Raw genomic sequence first — 21,052 nt, forward strand, 5'->3', positions numbered from 1 at the left:
TTTTGCTCGCAGTAAGTTTCCCACTAGTCCTTGACGTGGAGGGCTGCTTTGAGAAGAGAGAAAATAATATTTTCCCGACTGGAAAAATCATGAACAGAAAAATACCCTTCTAGCAGATTTAACCATTTATCAACAGCATCTGCGTCTATCTGACCCTCAAATATGGGCATTTCAAAATTAACTTGTACCTTAAACAGTGTGGTGTTTCTAGATTAGCTTTTGGAAGCCGATGTGTCGCCTCTGGGTAGCCGCTGAAGGATCTGTGCAAAGTTGTCCATCATCATGTTTCTTTGTTGCTAGAGGGCATCTTTGAGCAAGATTTTGATAGGATCTCCTGCCTCCTCTTCTTTATTTTCATCCGCCATGGGAGGCTGTTGGGACTTGCGAGGCTTGTCTTGCAAAGGTTCGACTAGTTCAAGCCCTAACTCCTTATATCCCGACCTCGTTGGGGACATGCAAAGAAAAACAGAGAAAAAGCAGACCGCTCTGATACCACTGATCCATATTTAAACAAGAATGCAACAAATTACAGAGATAACCATATACACAGAGATGCAACGGAAATAATACTTCATTTCATTAATGTAAAATACTGAAATATGCATACAAACAGAAATGGAAATAAACCATCTAGGGCGATGGTAGCTTATCTCTGAGAAGAGATGTGGCGGCTACATGCCTCTGAACTATGTTAAAATGAGGCTTGAAGGCCTATTTATTGTTCATAAACAATGAAAAACCCCTAACATCCCAAAACCTAACCCTAGAAGATGAAACGCCAAATTGTGGGCCCCATTTTGGGTAAGTTGGTACATCAACTTTCTAGGGTAGTAACTTTGGCACCCGATCTTTGCTTGACGTGTACAATAGCTCGTTAGAAAGATTTATCTGAGAACTACAAATTTAGGAAGAGCAACATCAGTCCAAGGACCCATTTTTCTCCCAGATTTGCCAAAATATGTTGTTTAGGGCCTCAAATGGCTCCGGAAGTTCAGGACCCGAAAAAGTTCTAAAAATAGTAAATTGTGCTACAATTAAGGAAACTGAAAAATTGAAAGAGACAATTATAGGGGTCCAAGTGGGATAGGTGTGTGGCCACCAACATCCACCTAGATCATTCCTCCCCCCTTACGAAGCAATGGTCCCCATTGCGTTGAGTTCCTCCATCTGTTGAACTTGGTCCCTGGTGAGTTGTTTTGCAATCTATGGTGTGTCCGGGAATGGTGGGAAGCATGGTCGAGGGCGGTACGCATTGATCACTTGGTGCAGGTGAAGGAATTATGTGCTTCAAAGCATTGTTTCCCACAAACTTGGTAATGTCGTAAGTACCATGTCGGAGTGGTCTGAGCTTCTGATGGGCTCTTGTAAGGCATTCTTACTACATATGTAACCAAACTTTTTCGTCCACCTGAAACTTGTGTGGTGGCCCTGTGGGTGAGGAGAAGTTGTTCATGTGTTCTTTCATGACCGTATCCCTCTGCTGCTGCTGCTACAAGGAGGAACCCTTCATGGGGGTCATGGATGTGGTGACGATCTTACCTTTACTTTGGGCATGAACCAGACATAAAATAAATTACCTAGTCTGTGAGATGAGCTTGCTGCCTTTCTTAGCAGCGATCAAAGAGGTGGCGGTAGGTGGGGCTACCTCCGGTATCTTGTATAATGAATTACCAAAAGAAATAATAACAACGCGAGGCCTTGACTCATACACAACATGTCACCTCCACAAGTATGGATCACCTAATAATACATCACAAACATCCAGAGGTGTAACATCACACAATACCTCATCTGTGAAGGGCTTGATGCTATATGGAAGGCGGCACTACTGGAGAACTCGAAGATCTCGTCCTTGGTGAAGCCACCCGATATTGTATGGCTGTGGGTGTGGTGTAGTCAGTAGGACCAAGCGCTTCATGACCTTTGTTGAAATGAGGTTCTTTTGGTTGCCACTGTCGACAATGAATTGTAGCGACAAACCCTTCACCCACATTTGTGAGTGGAAAAGACGCTCCCCCTCCTCTGAATCTTCGAGCTCATTCTTTTAGATCTTGGCGGTGGCGATAGTGGCACTGGTCTCTACGTCAATGATCTGCTTCCCGTTGCCATTCCCTTTGTTGGGTGTTGACTTAGGGTCAGAACATGCATCTGATTCGGAAGCCTTCAACTCAGCCACCAGTGTCTGATTGGTCCCACACTCACTCCTGTGTCATTCTTTGACTTCGTGGTGTTGTTCTTTTCCTGCGGCTTCAATGGGTTGTCTTGGATCACCTCACCTTGGCTTTGTCCTTTGGTCTTCAGATTTTCAGATCCAAAGTCTCGCTTCTTTTGTCTAAACTTCTACTTGATTTTGACAGCGTATCGGTACGCCATGTCGAGCAAAGAGATGTTCAGGAACTCCATCTCTTCCTAGATGTAACTGTGTAGGTAGCCGCGGTATTTGAGTACCAAATGCAACTCAAAATCCTTGATACCCAACTGTGTGCGAAGCATATGAAAATTTTTTGTGAACTCTGGCACATCTTGGTCCCTTCCCTTCTGTAGCATGGTCCACTTTATGTATTTGTCCTCATAGCTTTTGACAGGGTAGTACTGCTCCTTGGTGACATCCCGAAAGGAATCCCAAGTGGGTGCGGCTGAAAATAGTAAGCCCGTACTTTCATCCTTCTTCTCACAGTAGGTTTCGCACCAGTCCTTGATGTGGGGGGCTGCTTTGAGAAGAGCGAAAATAATCTTTTCTCGACTGGAAAAATCATGAACAGGAAAATACCCTTCTAGCAGATTTAACCATTTATCGATGGCATCTACGTCTATCTGACCCTCGAATATGGGGATTTCGAAATTAACTTGTACCTTAAGTGGTGTGGCATTTCCAGAGTAGCTATCGGAAGCCGATGTGTTGCCTTTGGGTAGCCGTTGAAGGATCTGCACAAAGTTGTCCATCATCGCGTTCCTTTGTCGCTCGAGGGTTTCTTCGAGAAATATTTTGATAGGATCTCTTGCCCCCTCGTCTTTCTTTTCATCTGCCATGGGAGGCCATTGGGATTTGCGACGCTAGTCTTGCAAAGGTTCGACCAGTTCAAGCCCTAACTCCTTATATCCTGACCTCAATGGGACATGAAAAGAAAAATTGAGAAAAAGCAGACTGCTTTGATACCACTTGTTTCGGGAATATTTAGTGTTTCTACAAATGCCTAACCCTCTAGATCTAGTAGTTGATTTAGAAACAACAGTCAAAGCAATCTTAAATTTTCCTATAAACAACAGATAAAATAAGGGACAAAGAACCTACTTGTAACTTCCGCTTGTTCCTTATCTCCCTTGACTAATTTTTCTGCTCCTTCCCATACTTAAATCGCTTGAGAAGTACTTGCACAAATTACAGAAACAAAAACCCATCAAAGAATAATGATCTATTGTTCATAAATAGCATAGAATCGACAACCTGATATACACATGAATGCATTTTACATAAAAACAAACATAAGGGAAAAATCTCGAAAGCTTTATTGATAAGAGGAAACATTACAACCAATGCGAGTTCGATCCAGCATCATCCTTCCAATTCAATCCTTCTTCACCTCATGAAAAGCATAACATTCCAACAATATCACAATGCTTGCACTCAATCCTAATCTCATACCACCAACATCTCCTTGCAACTCAGTATATTTCAGCCTCTAGATCTCTTAGATGAGTGAAGGAAGTTGTGTCATCAATGATGATGATGAATGCCTTTCTATTTTTGGAAATTAGTTCCATGAAAGAGGGGATAGGATGATGTTTCCCAATTCTCTTTTTCATCCAAGGGTAAACTCAGAGGGACAAATGGCACTTGTGAAACTTCTATAGGCTTCCATTGGATGAGGAATCTTCAAACCCTCATGGAAATTTGCCCAAGTTCGCTCATCGTAGGCTAAAGAGGGACTAAGTGCGCTGCATAACACTCAGTCAGTGTAGCTCCTGCAATGTATTGCAGCCTGATAGAAGGCTTCCTGTGCTAATATCTTTAGGGAGACTTTTTGGATGTTTTTTGTGATGGAACTTCTTTGGGAGCAAGGCATTTTGATGACTAATTTCTTTAGGGCATGTAACTACTATATTAGGGGTTGATGAGCCCTAATAACACTGACCTGTAAGTTGGGGTTGATATGCCCAAATGGATCTGTAAAAGTTGCCCCCTAAAGCATGAGGTCATAAATATCTATGCCAGGTGAAATGTTTTATCATGAGGATAGGAAGTTTCAAAACGGAAGGCGACCTGCATCAATTAGAATACAACACATCATGATAATTTGATTTTTTCTCATGAACTAGCTGAGGGAGGCATTCCCATGCTCATCTTATAAACTTTCATTACATGTACATAAATTAGATGGTCATCTACAGATATAGACGTGTGATCCATTATTAAGATGACTATCTGTGTAAGGCCTTTGTATATTTGATTTGGTACTCCTGAATATATCGCAGCCCGGATGGATGAAACTAGATCTGGCATCTTAAATCTCGTTCAATCTTCACTCAATGTACAAGTCTAAACATGTGAATAGATGTTTTGAGGTCGAACATGGAGAGACATCGTCTGATTACGAGCCAATGATGTAAGTTGTTAATAGACGCAAGAGGGATCACCGATAATAATGATGACCCTCAAGGTACTACAGTACATTTTGCATGGTGTGAATAAATGATTTGATGTTGAACACCATGCAAAATCTTTCGGTCGAAGGCCATTGATGTCAACCTGTCGCCGGAAGCGAGAAACCTGCTATTGATGTATGAAAGCTTCAAAGCACTGATAGGGTGTTTCTAAGTCAACTTCTTGGATGATGAGCTGATGTCGATAAGAAGCGACTCATCGTAGGAGGGCCTTGATGTATCCCACATATACGACATGAAACAAGGTAAATGATTTTTTTGGAGGTGACAATCGAGTGACGACACAAGGTTTAGGAATGGCGGTTATGAAAATGAAGGTTTATAGTATTGCAATGGATGAAGTTTTAACTGGATGAAGTTTTAACTGGATGACTTCTCTTGAACATATCGGCGACACTGAGATGAATTGGTAGCGTTAACCCAAAACAAAAGTGATGGATGGTGTGATAACCATCAAACTGAATGACCCAACCCAACTAGTCACGGAGATGAAGTGGAAGTGTCATGTTCAAGAGCGACTCGCTACCATAAAATTTTCTTGCTTTTTCCCATTTTCCCCGGTCATTGCTGACCAGTGCCTCTTTATTTTTATCAAGCTTGAGGAGGATAACATATGCTTGTTCTATAATTCATCCTTCGGGCAAACCCATCGCTATTTGATGTTTTAACGAGTCTAGTGATGGTGAAACTCAGTCTTGTCTAGATGGACAAGTTTGTCACTATTTAATTCTTTTAACGAGTTTAGCGACAAAGATAACTCGGTCCTTTTCACATTTAGAGAGTCTGAAAAGGGACTAAAAGGAAACTCCACAAGTTCTTTTTCATAAATTTGTCTCTCAATTCTGAAAAAGAATAAAATAATGCAAGAGAGAACCTATTGATCATGTTTGATCAACGAGTACCTTCTTTGTAGTTAATCTATCTCAGCCCAAATAAAGGGTAAAACTATACTGAGTAGATATCGATTCTATCCATTAACGAGCTAGAAATGACAAGCACTCGACAATCTTTTCATGTTTAGAGAGTCTGAAAAGAGATTAAAGAGGACTCCGTTTTGAGGAACGAGTGGTATCTAGGATAGCAACTGGTTCCGGTGATGTTGGAACTTCTCAAAACATGATGATTTCTGTGAAGAGGCTGGCTAATAAGACCACTCATTGCAATTGTTCTTCAAAAAGGTAAAACAACCAAGTGAAAGCATATGATCGGCCAAAGGGATGGTGGTGATGGGATGAAAAAAACCAAGGCTCATCTGATGAAAGAGGCTGATAGAATGGCAATCACGAGGGTTAAAAATGGAAATGGGTTCATTTTTACACAAGCTTGAACCATAGGGAACTATGCTTGGATTCAGTTTCATGTTTACACAATCTTGAAACGAAAAACCATGCTTGGATTTAGTTTCATTTTTACATAAGCTTAAAATGAAAAACTATGCTTGAAATTAGTTTACATGCCCCTAGCATGATGAAAAGGAGAGTCTTCTGTAACCAGATGGAAGTCACTGTGGTGAAGCAGGACGGTTATACAATACCTTTTGGCTTCGTCCAAATAGGGAAAAAGGTGAATGGGGTGATTCCCTTCACATAACCTAGAGGGAAACTTAACTTTACCACTAGGTGCATGCCCCCCAAGCTTCATTACATTCACCTAAGCAGACTACTCATGGTTATCAAGTGGATGGAATGAAGGTTCTTTTACGAGATGAAGTGAAAGACTCGATTGGGATTTTACGAGATCTATTCACAGTCTTGAATTGGAACTTTGCTCTAGGGGACCTTGTTTCATTATTTTAACGAGCTTGATGCAAGACAAGGAAATATGCTCATATCCTTGGTTTCATTTTTTAACGAGGTTGACACAAGACCAGGAACTATCCTCATTGGCCTGTTTCATTTTTTTAACGAGGTTGACATAGTAAAAGAACTATCCTCATATTCTTTGTTTCATTTTTTAATGACGTTGACACAAAACAAGGAACTATCCTCATGGGAGCTGTTTCATTTTTTAATGAGGTTGACATAGTAAAAGAAATATCCTCATATTCCTTATTTCATTTTTTAACGAGGTTGACACAAGACAACAGACTATCCTCAGATTCAATCACAACACATAATTGGTCATGAAGGAGAGATCTAGTTCCAATGCCCCCAGTACATGATGTACAACATCACTGAATTGATCGTGAGATGTAGGTATGGAACAGGTTGCCACATAATTAACCCGTGGTGGGGATGATACCATTGGTATAAATGGACCATTTAGGGAAGATGGTTAGCTGGAAGCCATATTTGGACCGGGAAATGAAAGCTAGTCAATGGTGACAATTTTTCCTTCATGTGGGAAAAAAATCACTCGAAAGAGTGTTGAAACAATAGCTCCCATGTCATAAACATAGTCGCACCCAAGAACTAAATTGTAATCTAGAGAGCTTGGGACTACCATCACATACAGATAAATGATTTTTCCTCCCAAAGTGATAGGTAACTGTGGAAGGATCCCTAATGGTTTACTGGTTCCTTTGTTAAAACTCAACAAATTTTGTGTAATAGGCACAAGTGGTGGTGAACCAAGCGCTTGCCAAGCAGTTGAGGAAAGGATACTCACTGATGCACCTTCATCTATAATAGTGCCAGATATAATCATATTACAAACCTGTACTATGATCTGGAAAGGCACATAAGAAGGAAGGTAGAATCCTGCCAGTCGATTCCAATCAAAGGAAGTGACTAGACTACTTGGAGGGGGTACCGTAGAAACGGGAGAATTAACCCCTTGAGTTATGAGAACTGGAGGATTTTCCTCCTGTCTTGATGGAACAGGAGGACTACCCCCAAGCTCATTAGAATCTGAAGAAATGAAAAGAACCTGAGTGGTATCATTTTCACTCTCTTCGGGAAAGGTACGATTAGCTGAAGGTGAAATTGGGTCAACTGTTACCTTGACCTGTTGATTTGGGTTGGGTATAGACCCATAGGATTCACTTTCAGAGAGAGTGGGTTTGACCGACGGTTGATTTGAGTTAGTCAATTCATCAACTAGTGAAGGATTTAGGGAGAGTTTCCTATAACCAGATGGAAATCGCTGCGGTGAAGCAGGACAATTATCCAACACCTTTTTGGCTTCATCCAGATAGGGACAAAGGTGAATGGGGTGATTCCCTTCACATAACCTACATGGAAACTTAACTTTTCCTTTCTTTCCATGAACTTTACTATCACTAGTGGATGGTGTGTCACCAGCATGATCTCCAGAAGTTGATGACACAAGATGATATGAACGGGAAGACCATTCTTCTAAGATCTGAGGAATATCAGGACAATTTTGAAGAAGATTGTCTCCCGCACAAAGTTGCATGGATATCAAACTTTGTGAGGCTTGATGGGTGGTTTCTCATCAGATGTTGCATTCAAAGCAATGGTTGCTTGGTTGCCCCTCTACTAAATTTGCTTCTTCTTCTTCTTCTTCCCTTTCTTATTCTTCTTAGCCACCTGGTTACTAGTACTAATACTTTCACTAGGTGAAGAGGAAGAAGGGGAGGAAGAAAAAACCGAGGAAGAAGGCAAAGGGTCAACTTTAGGATCAACTGGAGGTTGATTTTGTCTAGTTGGAGGTGTACTCAATTGCGGAGAAATCACGACATTTTGAACCAAGGAGGTTGAAAACAACCGTACTAGCAAGCCAATGGTAAATCCTGGAAGGGACAATGTAGCCATATATGGAGCACCAATATTTCCAAATGGAGGAAAATGACTAGGATTCCCATTGAAAGGAATTCCTTGATCAGTGGACTCTGAATTTGTCGCCATATGTTTCAACCTAAGATCAACTAAGGGGCGAGCGTGGAGGATGTTATCCGTGGTCAATTAATTTTTACGACACTGGAACACAAATTTACTTTTTCATTTTTAAAGAGTCAAGAAAAAATAAAAGATGACTCTAGTCGCTTTCAATGTTTAATGAGTCTAAAAGGACAAGTGCTCAGATGATCCATTTCCATTAGGGAGCCGAAAAGGAACGAAAGTGACTACTCTGGAGACTCTAGACAAGAGGGTTTACCAGACAAATCGCAAAACTGCAATATACACCTTGGTGATAAATGAAAGAGAAATTACCAAGGACTTTACGTACGGCAGTCAATCTTCCTGAATGCTGTGTTCAGTGCATTGCAATTGGTAAGGCAGCAGACTCGACTTCCTAGGGATAAAGGATTTCAACCTATTGGGGTCTCCCACTATATACGCGACGGTATAGGGAGCACAAGTTCGTACTAGCACTTATCGGATCAAAGAGGAGGAATCACCCAACCTTCAGTGAAAACGACAGCCACTAGGTTTAAAGACGTCGAAACATGTCTCTAGCCTAGACCTCTAGATGTTTTCATTAAGTTCCAATGCGTTATTAGATTAATTTATGTAAATTTTAGGTTGATCTTGCTTAAAATTTTCCTTTGAGGGTTGACCACGAGATGTTTTTCGAAATTCCTAAGAATGCAACTAGAATGAGAAGCACTCTTTCCATTTATTTCAGCAATGAAGTCCTAGCTATGAGGGATAAAGCATATAAGTAATTTTTGAACAAACAACAAAGAGCACAAACTAATGCAATTCCCTAAACCATTCCTTTCAAGCATTCACAAACTTTAATATGCACAATGCATGTTTTTCTTTTCATTTTCTCTTAATGTGAATAATGCAATAAGAAAAACTAATGCACAAACGATTCAGAACTCTTTTCATAAAAAATGACGATTTGCGACAATTTCTTTTAAAGGGAAAGGGAGACATCATTGATATTCAGCAAGAAATTCAATAAAAGATGAAAATTGACAAAAACTTCAGCTCCTAGATGGGAAAACTGATCCTCAAGAGATCAGCGCAGGCTGTGGTGATAGACAGTGCAATGCATAGCACTGTATCCATGCGGGAAGTGCAATGCATAGCAGGCATCAGTTAGAGACAGTGCGCTGATTACAGTGAGCGATTCTGAAGGTGTTTTTGGTTCAAATTTGATTCAATTTTCAGTGAATTTAGACTTAAATTCAATAAACGATAGTAAGTACAATGTATTGGAATGTTCTAAGAGGCTACTTAGCTACTAAAAATGGAAAACGCTCCCCAGCAGAGTCGCTAATTTGTTTCGGTAATATTTAGTGTTTCTACAAACGCCTAACCCTCTAGATCTAGTAGCTGATTTAGAAACAACAGTCAAAGCAATCTTAATTTTTCATATAAAAAATAAATAAAATAAGGGACAGATAACCTACTTGTAACTTCTGCTTGTTCCTTATGTCCCTTGATCAATTTCGCTGCTCCTTCCCGTACTTAAATCGCTTGAGAAGTACATGCACAACTTACAGAAACAAAAACCCGTCAAAGCATAATGATCTATTGTTCATAAATAGCATAGAATTGATAGACTGATATACACATGAATGCATTTTACATAAAAACAAACATAAGGGAAAAATCTCAAAAGCTTTATTGATAAGAGGAAACATTACAACCAATGCGAGTTCGATCCAGCGTCATCCTTCCAATTCAATCCTTCTTCACCTCATGAAAAGCATAACATTCCAACAATATCACAATACTTGCACTCAATCCTAATCTCATACCACCAACATCTCCTTGCAACTTAGTATATTTCAACCTCTAGATCTCTTAGATGAGTGAAGGGAGTTATGTCATCAATGATGATGATGGATGCCTTTCTATTTTTGGAAATTAGTTCCATGAAAGAGGGGATAGGATGATGTTTCCCAATTCTCTTTGTCATCCAAGGGCGAACTCAGAGAGACAAGTGGCACTTGAGAAACTTCTAGAGGCTTCCATTGGATGAGTAATCTTCAAACCCTCATGGAAATTTGCCCAATTTCACTCATCACAGGCTAAAGAGGGACTAAGTGCAATGCATAACAATTAGTCAGTGTAGCTCCTGCAGTGCATTGCAACCTGATAGAAGGCTTCCTGGGCTGATCTCTTTAGGGACACTTTTTGGATGTTTTCTGTGATGGAACTTCTTTGGGAGTAAGGCATTCTGATGACTAACTTCTTTAGGGCATGTAACAACTGTATTAGGGGTCGATGAGCCCTAATAACACTGGCCTATAAGTTGGGGTTGATATGCCCAAATGGATCTGTGACACCACTAATTTGGATTTAAATCAAATTACAGAAACAACCATATACACAGAGATGCAGCGGAAATAATACTTCATTTCATTAATGTAAAATACTGAAATATGCTTATAAACAGAAATGGAAATAAACTAGCTAGGGCGATGGTAGCTTATCCCTGAGAAGAGATACGGCAGCTACATGCCTCTGAACTGTGTTACAATGAGGCTTGAAGGCCTATTTATTGTTGAGAAACAATGGAAAACCCTTAACATCCCAAAACCTAACCCTAGAAGATGAAACGCCAAATTGTGGGCCCTGTTTTGGGTAAGTTGGTACATCAACTTCCTAGGGTCGTAACTTTGGCACCCGATCTTCGTTTGACGTGTACAATAGCTTATTAGAAAGATCTATCCGAGTACTACAACTTTGGGAAGAGAAACAATGGTCCAAGGACCGATGTTCCAAAAAACGTCGTTTAGGGCCTCAAAACGGCTCTGGAAGTTCAAGACTTGAAAAACTTCTAAAAATAGTAAATTGTGCTACAATTATGGAAATTGAAAAATTGAAAGAGACAGTTGTTGGGGTCCAAGTGGGATAGGTGGGTGGCGACCAACATCCACCTGGATCAATAGATGAAAAAAGATGTGATATGTTATGTGATCTAACTATAGCCCAATTTGAGTGAAGAAAATGTTAATGTTAAATGTAATACAATCAAACAATTTACTCAAAACATAGACATGTGCAACTTCCTTCCCAAGTGCTCAATCAAAGAGCTTATTTTCATTGACAATTGCATCACAAGTCGGACCTTTGTCTTTCATCACCTCAACCAAACAAAACCATTGACCCTCATATGGTAATGGTTCTAGATCAAATTTATCTATGAGTATTCTCCAGAGGCATTTCCATTTATAGTCCAACATTATTTTGTCAATATTCTACAACTCCATGATTTTCCTTCTTTTGTTTGTGGATTATTGATGGTAATCTGTCTTGTAGCACTTTGTTTCTTCCTCATATGGTGGATTTTCCATCCCAATAATGATGCAATGTGGCTATGGGGATTGTTAATTTTTTGTGAGATTTGGTTTTCTTTATCATGGGTTCTAGATCAACTCCCCAAGCTCTATCCTATAAATAGAATGACTAATTTGAATGTTCTCAAGGAGATACCTTTGGGGGATATATGATATTCTAGGGATTGACTGTTGATCCAGACAAGGAAACTCCTCTTGTTACTTCCAATACTATTCTTTCTATTCCTGTACCTAACTATCTTGTAGAGAAGCTCCCTTGCTAGACAAGGAAACTCCTCTTGTTACTTCCAATACTATTCTTTCTATTCCTATAGCTAACTATCTTATAGAGAAGCTCCCTTGCTACTTATCTGATGATGGTGGGTCTCTTATCACATTTGAAGCTCTTGCAAAAGAGCAAGATTTTCCAAAATCTGGGTACCTTTCTATAGAAAGCATAGCATAGAGACTCGCAATCGTGAGAGTTACTTAAACGCGACTTCACCAAAAACAAGGTGAAAGGGTAGGAGGGTGAAGAGAAAGTACAATGAGTTCATATGAGATATATCTAAAGTATATAGACCTAGATACATCTTAATGACTGAAAAGAGATTTGATCCCTCTTGATGCTTGGTAGATCAGGTTTTAATAAAATGAAAAGTGATAATACTTTTATATATAGACCTAGATCCATCTTAATGAGTGAAAAGAGATTTGATCCCTCTTGATGCTTGGTAGATCTTGAGGTAAGATGGATCTGCTAGTTACTATGAAAAGAGTTCGTAACATCCTACACAAAAAGCAAGCACATTTACAAATATATAAAAAACAATCAAAAGAAACAATAATGATTACTACCCTTAACTACAATGTATTCATGATCTAGTTAATCTAATTTTTGATTAAGGAAAATTGTCAATAATAAACCTAAATTACAATTAAATGTCTTTCTTCATTTGATTTTATTTACCCAATCAATTCCAAAAAACCTAAATTACAATTAAATGTCTTTCTAATTCCTTTAATTTAGAGTTCATAATATCCTACACAAAAAGCAAACACATTTACAAATATATAAAAAACAATTAAAAGAAACAATAATGATTACTATCCTTAACTAAAGTTTATTAATGATCTAGTTAATCTAAGTAAAATTGTCAATAATAAACCTAAATTACAATTAAATGTCTTTCTAATTCCTTTAATTTTATTTATCCAATCAATTCCAAAAAATATATTGTACAACACAATAAGTCAACAAAACTAAAAAAAATAATCATTTATATATAAATATTATTATTTTTATTTGAGATGCATAAATTGTCAATAATAAACCTAAATTACAATTAAATGTCTTTCTCATTCCTTTAATTTTATTTATCCAATCGTACCATTCAACAAAACTAATCGTACCATCTTAAAAGCACATGATATACCATCTTAAAAGAACACAACATGATATACCATCTTAAAAGAACACAACAATCCTTATTCCAGGCCTAGTTGTCACCATATTTTCTTCTTTTTAATCATGTTTTTAATCTTGTATTCTTCAATAGCTATAGTTCCCCTCCTCATACATCCCACTTTTTGAACACAAAACCCTAAAAGGGAGGATGGATATTACTCTCTTAGATATGCTTTTGCCCATTACCACCCATTTAGGGAACATCTAAATTATATAATTACAAGCAAATTAAAACATGATCATTAAAATATAAAATTTTATAAAAATAATAAAAATATATTTTTAGTAGAGTTTAGGCTTCTATGATCCATATCAAGTTTACAAAAAATATTTTTCGGCGAAGATCACATGAGACATCATTTGTCGACGCGTTTCGAACCAACCAGTGTGGTTCATCGTCAGGACAAGTTGAAGAAACCGATCTAGCTTAGCATGTTAAATAGACCGAGCAGAATAGACCGAGCAGAGCCTCCAACGGCTAATTTGAGCCTCCAACGGCTAATTTGACCAACCGCTAATATTGACTATTGGACCGGGATCAAAACTTTTTTAATAATAAAAAAAGAGATAAGTTATACAGGGGACCAATCCCTTAATAAATAAATAAAATAATTTAAATTAGTGATAATAGTTAGTTAAAAGTTATTAAAAAAAAATAATTAAAAATTATAGGTTAATTATTAATTAAAAGGAAATTAGTTGTAAAGGACCTCGCCTATGAATAAATTAATTGTGAATACAAGTTAATATCTATCTATATATATATATATATATATATATATATATATATATATATATATAAGTAAATAAATAAAAATAAAATAAAAAAAATAATAATAATAATAGTAAAAAAATAAAAAAATAAATAATAATAATAATAATAATAGAAATAACAATAAAATAAAATAAAATAAAATAAAATAAAATAAAATAAATAAATAAATAAATAAAATAAATAAATAAAAATAAAAATAAAAATAATAATAATAATAATAATAATAATAAATAAATAATAATAATAATAATAATAATAATAATAATAAAAATAAATAAAATAAATAAATCATAATAATAATAAGAATTAAAAATAAAATAAATAATAAAAATAAACAATAAATAAATAAATAAATAAAGATATTATTATTATTTTTATTTTAATATTAATTAATTAATTAATTATTTATATTGTTATTTAATTTATTTTTATTTTTATTATTATTATTTTATTTTTATTTATTTATTTATTTACTTATATATATATATATATATATATATATATATATATATTAACTTGTATTCACAATTAATTTATTCATAGGCGAGGTCCTTTACAACTAATTTCCTTTTAATTAATAATTAACCTATAATTTTTAACTATTTTTTTTTAATAACTTTTAACTAACTATTATCACGAATTTAAATTATTTTATTTATTTATTAAGGGATTGGTCCCCTAGTCAATATTAGGGGTCTATTTAACATGCTAAGCTAGATCTGTTTCTTCAACTTGTCCTGACGATGAGGTCCTTTACAACTAATTTCCTTTTAATTAATAATTAACCTATAATTTTTAACTATTTTTTTTTAATAACTTTTAACTAACTATTATCACGAATTTAAATTATTTTTTATTTATTAAGGGATTGGTCCCCTAGTCAATATTAGCTGTCTATTTAACATAACATGCTAAGCTAGATCTGTTTCTTCTCATGTGATCTTGGCCGAAAAATATTTTTTGTAATATATTTTTAGTGACCAAAAATAGATTTTTATTATTTTTATAAAATTTTAAATTGTAATGATAATATGCAAATGGAAATTCAATTTTATAATTTGTTTTAAATGAAGGAAAACTAAATGTTAAAAATAAAAAATATATTTGATGGACAAATAATTATATGATAATTTTTTATTATTTAAATCATATCTTTCCATACATAAATGAACCAATTTGTGTAAACCCTATACACTAAAAATTAAACACTTTTATAAATCTAGGATTGCAACACATTTGGGAAAGGAGAAAAATAAAATGTAGAACATTTAAACTAGGCTATTTCGTTTTCACAGAGAGGAATGTAGAAAAGGAGGAGCGTACTTCTCCGTGGCTTCATTGACTTCTGCATGAAATCTTTTCAGAGCGGCAGAGGGCAAGAAAACGGGAACCAATATACCTTGCACCCCACTTGGGCAAGAAAACGGGAACCAATATACCTTGCACCCCACTTGTATTTCGGAGCGGAAGGAAGAAGTTGGACACGCTTGGCACTGCTCCCACTCCCCCCTTTGAGGGCCCTCCATATGCCGCTCTACCCCATCCGAAAACCACATCCCCGGGTGCGTCTCTGAATCTTCAGGCAAAGGGATAACAGAAGACCAAAGCCTTGGCCAGCCCTTCTCTGATAACTCTGGCAGGATCCTCACCCTTCTTCGATGACAATGATTGTATCATGTCAGAAACAATTCAAAACTTGTTTTGCAATACACACACATTCCTCATAAAACTATGTTCATATTTTTTCTCATAACTGTGTCACCAATAGTGCCAAGATCTTTGCAAATACGAGCAAACTCTGGTGATGGCATCCTTACAATGTCTTGGTACTCAGACTCAGGAATATCCAAATGCTCAACGTGCCATGATTCTACAGGGGGCATGGCAGGGACTTCTTTCTCATAGGGAAATGTTTTTTACTCATAATAATTAAGTGGTAATGTTTTTTATTCATAATAATTTTCAAAAAAAATTAAAATTTTATTTATTTATAATAATAAAAAATTATATTAACAATAAAAATAGAACGATGGTGAAATTTGTTATTTTTTAATTTTTCTTCTATTGTAAATTTCTTTTATATTATGAGATATGATTCATGTTTTGTCTATTTTTTTATTTTTTCTCTTAGTGTAAATTTCTTTTATATTATGAGATATGATTCATGTTAGAAAATGTTTTAGATAAATTTAATAACTTTGTAATGTTAAAAGTAAAGGCAAGATATTTCTACTGATAAAATGTTAAGCATGTCTTTTATTTTTAAAATTTTTGTTTACAAAGAGTCCTCTACCACATATACATATCAAAAACATGATTCAAATACTGTCTCTACAAGATATTTTAAATTTTTTTTGCTGGGATTCCTAAGTCCAATGTAATCACATCACACAAAATGGAACAAGTTTTTTCATTTTTTCCTTTTAATTAAAATGAAATAGAAAACTATATGATTTAAGTGTTGAATTTACATGCTATACACATCTTTTGTAGGTACAAATTTGTAGAAGAAAGATATTGTCCTTCCCATATATAGATCGCTCTCTTAATATTTTGCAAAAATAGATCTCAAATGGCCCACCCACCTGTAAATTGTGCTCTCTTGATGTTCCCACAAATAGATTTCACATGGTCCACTCATCTACAAATGGTAATTTAGACTTGAAAATTGTTTATTTTCCATTGGTGATAAAGTTTTATCTTCCAATATTACTTAATATCATGATCATTTCAAAATCTAATATGAAAATGATTTAATTTGGTTCAAATGGTAATTTTAATGTAATACTTACCCATCATTTCATTATTTTTATAAAAAAATTATTGGTTTTGGCTATCGGGCAATTCCTCTCGATATGGCCCTTGAGACTTCAAGAACATAAAAAAATGATATATATATATATATATATATATATCTATATCTATATCTATATCTATATCTATATATAGCTTTTAGGAATAACATAGAAAACATACCTGAACTGATTCCTTTCCTAAGTCCAGTGTAATCACATCACACAAAATGGAATAGATTTTTTCATTTTTTCCTTTTAATTAAAATGAAATAGAAAACTATATGATTTTAGTGTTGAATTTACATGCTATACACATCTTTTGCAGGTACAAGCTAATAGAAGAAAGATATTGTCCTTTCCATATATAGATCGCTCTCTTAATATTTCCCAAAAATAGATCTCAAATGGTCCACCCACCTGTAAATTGTGCTCTCTTGATATTTCCCACAAATAGATTTCACATGGTCCACTCATCTACAAATGGTAATTTAGACTTGAAAATTGTTTATTTTCCATTGGTGATAAAGTTTTATCTTCCAATATTACTTAATATCATGATCATTTCAAAATCTAATATGAAAATGATTTAATTTGGTTCAAATGATAATTTTAATGTAATACTTACCAATCATTTCATTATTTTTATAAAAAAAATTATGTAATGATTGTGTTCATCCAATTCAATATGACATGTTCTTCATAAAAAATTGATAAAATAATAAATCCACTCCTTTGTACTGAAAATGGATTTTGAATCTCTTATATTTCCCACTAGATTTCACATGGTCCACTCATCCATAAATGGTAATTTAGACTGAAAAATTGTTTATTTTCCATTGGTGATAAGGTTTTATCTTCCAATATTACCTATTATCATGGTCATTTCAAAATCTAATGAAAAATGATTTAATTTGGTTCAAAAGATAATTTCAATGTAATACTTACCAATCATTCCATTATTTTTATATATAAAAAATTATACGTCATTGTCCACTCATCCGCAAATGGTAATTTAGACTGGAAAATTGTTTATTTTTTATTGGTGATAAGATTTTACCTTCCAATATTACCTAATATCATGATCATTTCAAAATCTATTTTGAAAAATGATTTAATTTGGTTCAAATGATAATTTCAATGTAATACTTACCAATCATTTCATTATTTTTATATAAAAAAAATATATGTAATGACAGTGTTCATCCAATTCAATATGACATTATTTATTTATAATTATAAAAAAATATATTAACAATAAAAATAGAACGATGGCTAAATTTGTCTTTTTTTTTTTCTATTGTAAATTTTTTTTATATTAGGATATGATTCCTGTTAGAAAATGTTTCAGATAAATTTGATAACTTTGTAATGTAAAAGAGTAAAGACAAAATATTTCTAATCATAAGATGTCAAGCATGTCTTTTATTTTTAGAATTTTTGTTTACATTAAATTTTTTATATATCATGATTCTTGAATTTATGCCTTAAAAAGGTTTCGTTTACAACATCTATTGCTAATTAATATGGTGATTAATATTTTGTTAGTGTTTATGGTATATTCCATAAAAATAGCGTTCTTAAAAGTGGAGAATGCTGTGAGTTTTAGTATAACAAAATTTGTAAAATATATGCTCTCCGTGTCTAATTATTTGTAAAGTTTCCAAGTCCTTGTTTAAGTCAGTATGAGTTGTAACAAAAATAATAACGAGAGCAGCAGTTATAATCAGAATGTTAATGGAACGGTTCGCCCAATAATAACGAGGTGAGCAGTTAAAATCAGAGTGTTAATGGAACGGTTCGCCCTCTTTGAGCTCTTGTCAATCCATCTGTAAGGTAGAAGGAAAATTGCCGAAGTGGAATTGGGGGATAAGTTAGCTGACGCCATGGAACCCACTGCTCCACTTCCTCCTCCTCCTTCCCCACCCCATTCGGCTTATCAGTTTCGACTTGGAAAGCCCACATCATGGACAGATGAAAATGGCGTTCAGAATTTGTATGCGGTGGTGCACGGCTCCACCGGGATGCCTGTCGATTATGGTTCACAATTCAACCAGCTTTATGAGGATGTGGAGTACTATGGTCCCTTTACACTGGAAGGTCCAGTCGCCATTGCTTTCGACATGGCCTCCATATGTGCACCTAATAATCAGGTTCAACCGGCCAATTTTCCTGCTTTAGCACGGTGGGTAAAGCTTGCTCTGGAATCCAAACGAACAGTAGTAATAGATACAAAGAGATTGAAGATTTTGTATGTTAGCTTTCTAATTGAAGCAGTTTTACAGCAAAACATTCATTCGAAAAATTACCCGCACGAGCCTTTTCAATACGACTGGGGTCGCTTGGAGCAGGCAGTGAGCAGCGATGTTCCCAATTTCAGAAATGAACATCTACCTACTCTCACGGAACTTTACAACTACCTCGTCTTGAACATCAGCAACATTGAGATGTGGGAAGAATTTTTCAGTTCGACTGTTGGCAAAGAGATAACCTTTCTTGCATACACGACGAAGTTCGCAGAAGAGGTGGCAAGAGGATTGGCGCAGGCTGATTGGGTCACGAACTTGAATCCTTCCATCGAATTACAGGATGGGACATTAATAGATATCTTGGTCAATGTCTTGGGTCCCAAGTTTTTTCGAAATCTCGGCTCCCAAATCGAAGTGGAACCTGATTTTCAACTGCTCTGCAGGTACGGAGGTCATTTAATCGACGCAATCGCAGTTTCCTTGATCAAATCCGGGGGCATCCAGGAAGTGGGCGAAGTCTTTTTGCCAATAACCCTGTATTCTCCCGACGCTTATAAGGACGGCGTCATGGGAACTCCATTTGTTGAACCTTTGCTGCAGGCATTAAACGAACTTAGAGACGAATACAACAATAACAATAACTGGCAGCCTTCTATCTGGAACCCTCTGGCAGACTTTCTCCTGCCGTCAGATCAGGGCACTCTCCGCCAACTTGAACCAACGGAAGAAGCAGAACAAGAAACCCCAGAAGAAGCAGAACAGGAAACCCCAGAAGAAGCAGAACAAGAAACCCTAGAAGAAGCAGAAGAAGAAAACCAAGAAACAGATCAAGAAGATGTTGATTATGATGCGGGGCCGGAAGGTTTGGAGTATTACCAGCAATCCGATGACGGAATCGAAACTGAAACACAGGAAAATGAAGGCGACCCCATTGATTATCAATCCTGCACCTGCAAGGGAACCAAGGTTATTTATAAACTGAAATGGAGCTGCCAAGACGGGCACGTCACAGATTTCGGGGATACAAAAGAAAACGTCTCCATTAATACTCTGGAGGACGGGGACTGCGCATCTCGAATTCACGAGGAAGTGAAGCAGATTTTTCCGTTCATCACTGAATTTGAGAATGTTCGGGCCGACCCCAATTTCCCCGCACCTCCCCTCGTATTTCAAGCGTGTTCGTCAAATAACAATTTAGACGCAGGCCCAGCATTAGATTTTTGATAAGCGCCTTCGTTGCAGTCATGTTCTATTATCATTTTGTGTTGGGTTACAGTGATTAATCAATGAGAGGCCATTGATTGTTTTCCTTATAAATTTAAGACCCTACTTGATTACTGAAAATCATAAATTTTACAGCGTTTGGATTAAAAATATGACCATCTTTTATTCAGTTTGATTATATTTAAATGTTGATTATATGGTTGAGCTCACTCAATCTGTATACTTAAGGGTCATAATAGCTGTAACAAGAATTAAACCTGGATTATGATAAAAAGGTCGTAATTACTTATTTGTATCGTAATTTTGGACCTTTTTAAATTTGGTGTGGGGATTGTTTTCGTTATTGTCTTTGGGGGTTAATAATGTTTATTTATTTATTTATTACAATGGGTTAATAACACAAGAATATTTAATAAATTGGTTTATTAGATCTATGGTAGAGATAATCTTGGGTAAGGTGGGGATAATGTCGTGTATGGTTGAAATAAATAAAATTCATGCGAATAAAAATCTATAGTTGTATGGTAATTTCATTTTCATGTATGGTTAGGATTACACAATGAAAAAGAAACATTTTTAAAGGAATGTCTCTAATGATAAGGAAGAGTAGAAATTTTTTAAAGGAATGTCTCTAATGATAAGGAAGAGTAGAAATTGGAGAAGTTGTGAATTGTAGCACCACTAGAAACAATTATGTCGTGCATTGTAGCACCAATAGAAACAATTATGTCTGATTCGTGG

Source organism: Pinus tabuliformis, chromosome 8 (assembly GCF_031772625.1).
Source record: "Pinus tabuliformis cultivar Carrire ecotype Pingquan chromosome 8, CPIR1, whole genome shotgun sequence".
Classification (NCBI taxonomy): Eukaryota; Viridiplantae; Streptophyta; class Pinopsida; order Pinales; family Pinaceae; genus Pinus; species Pinus tabuliformis.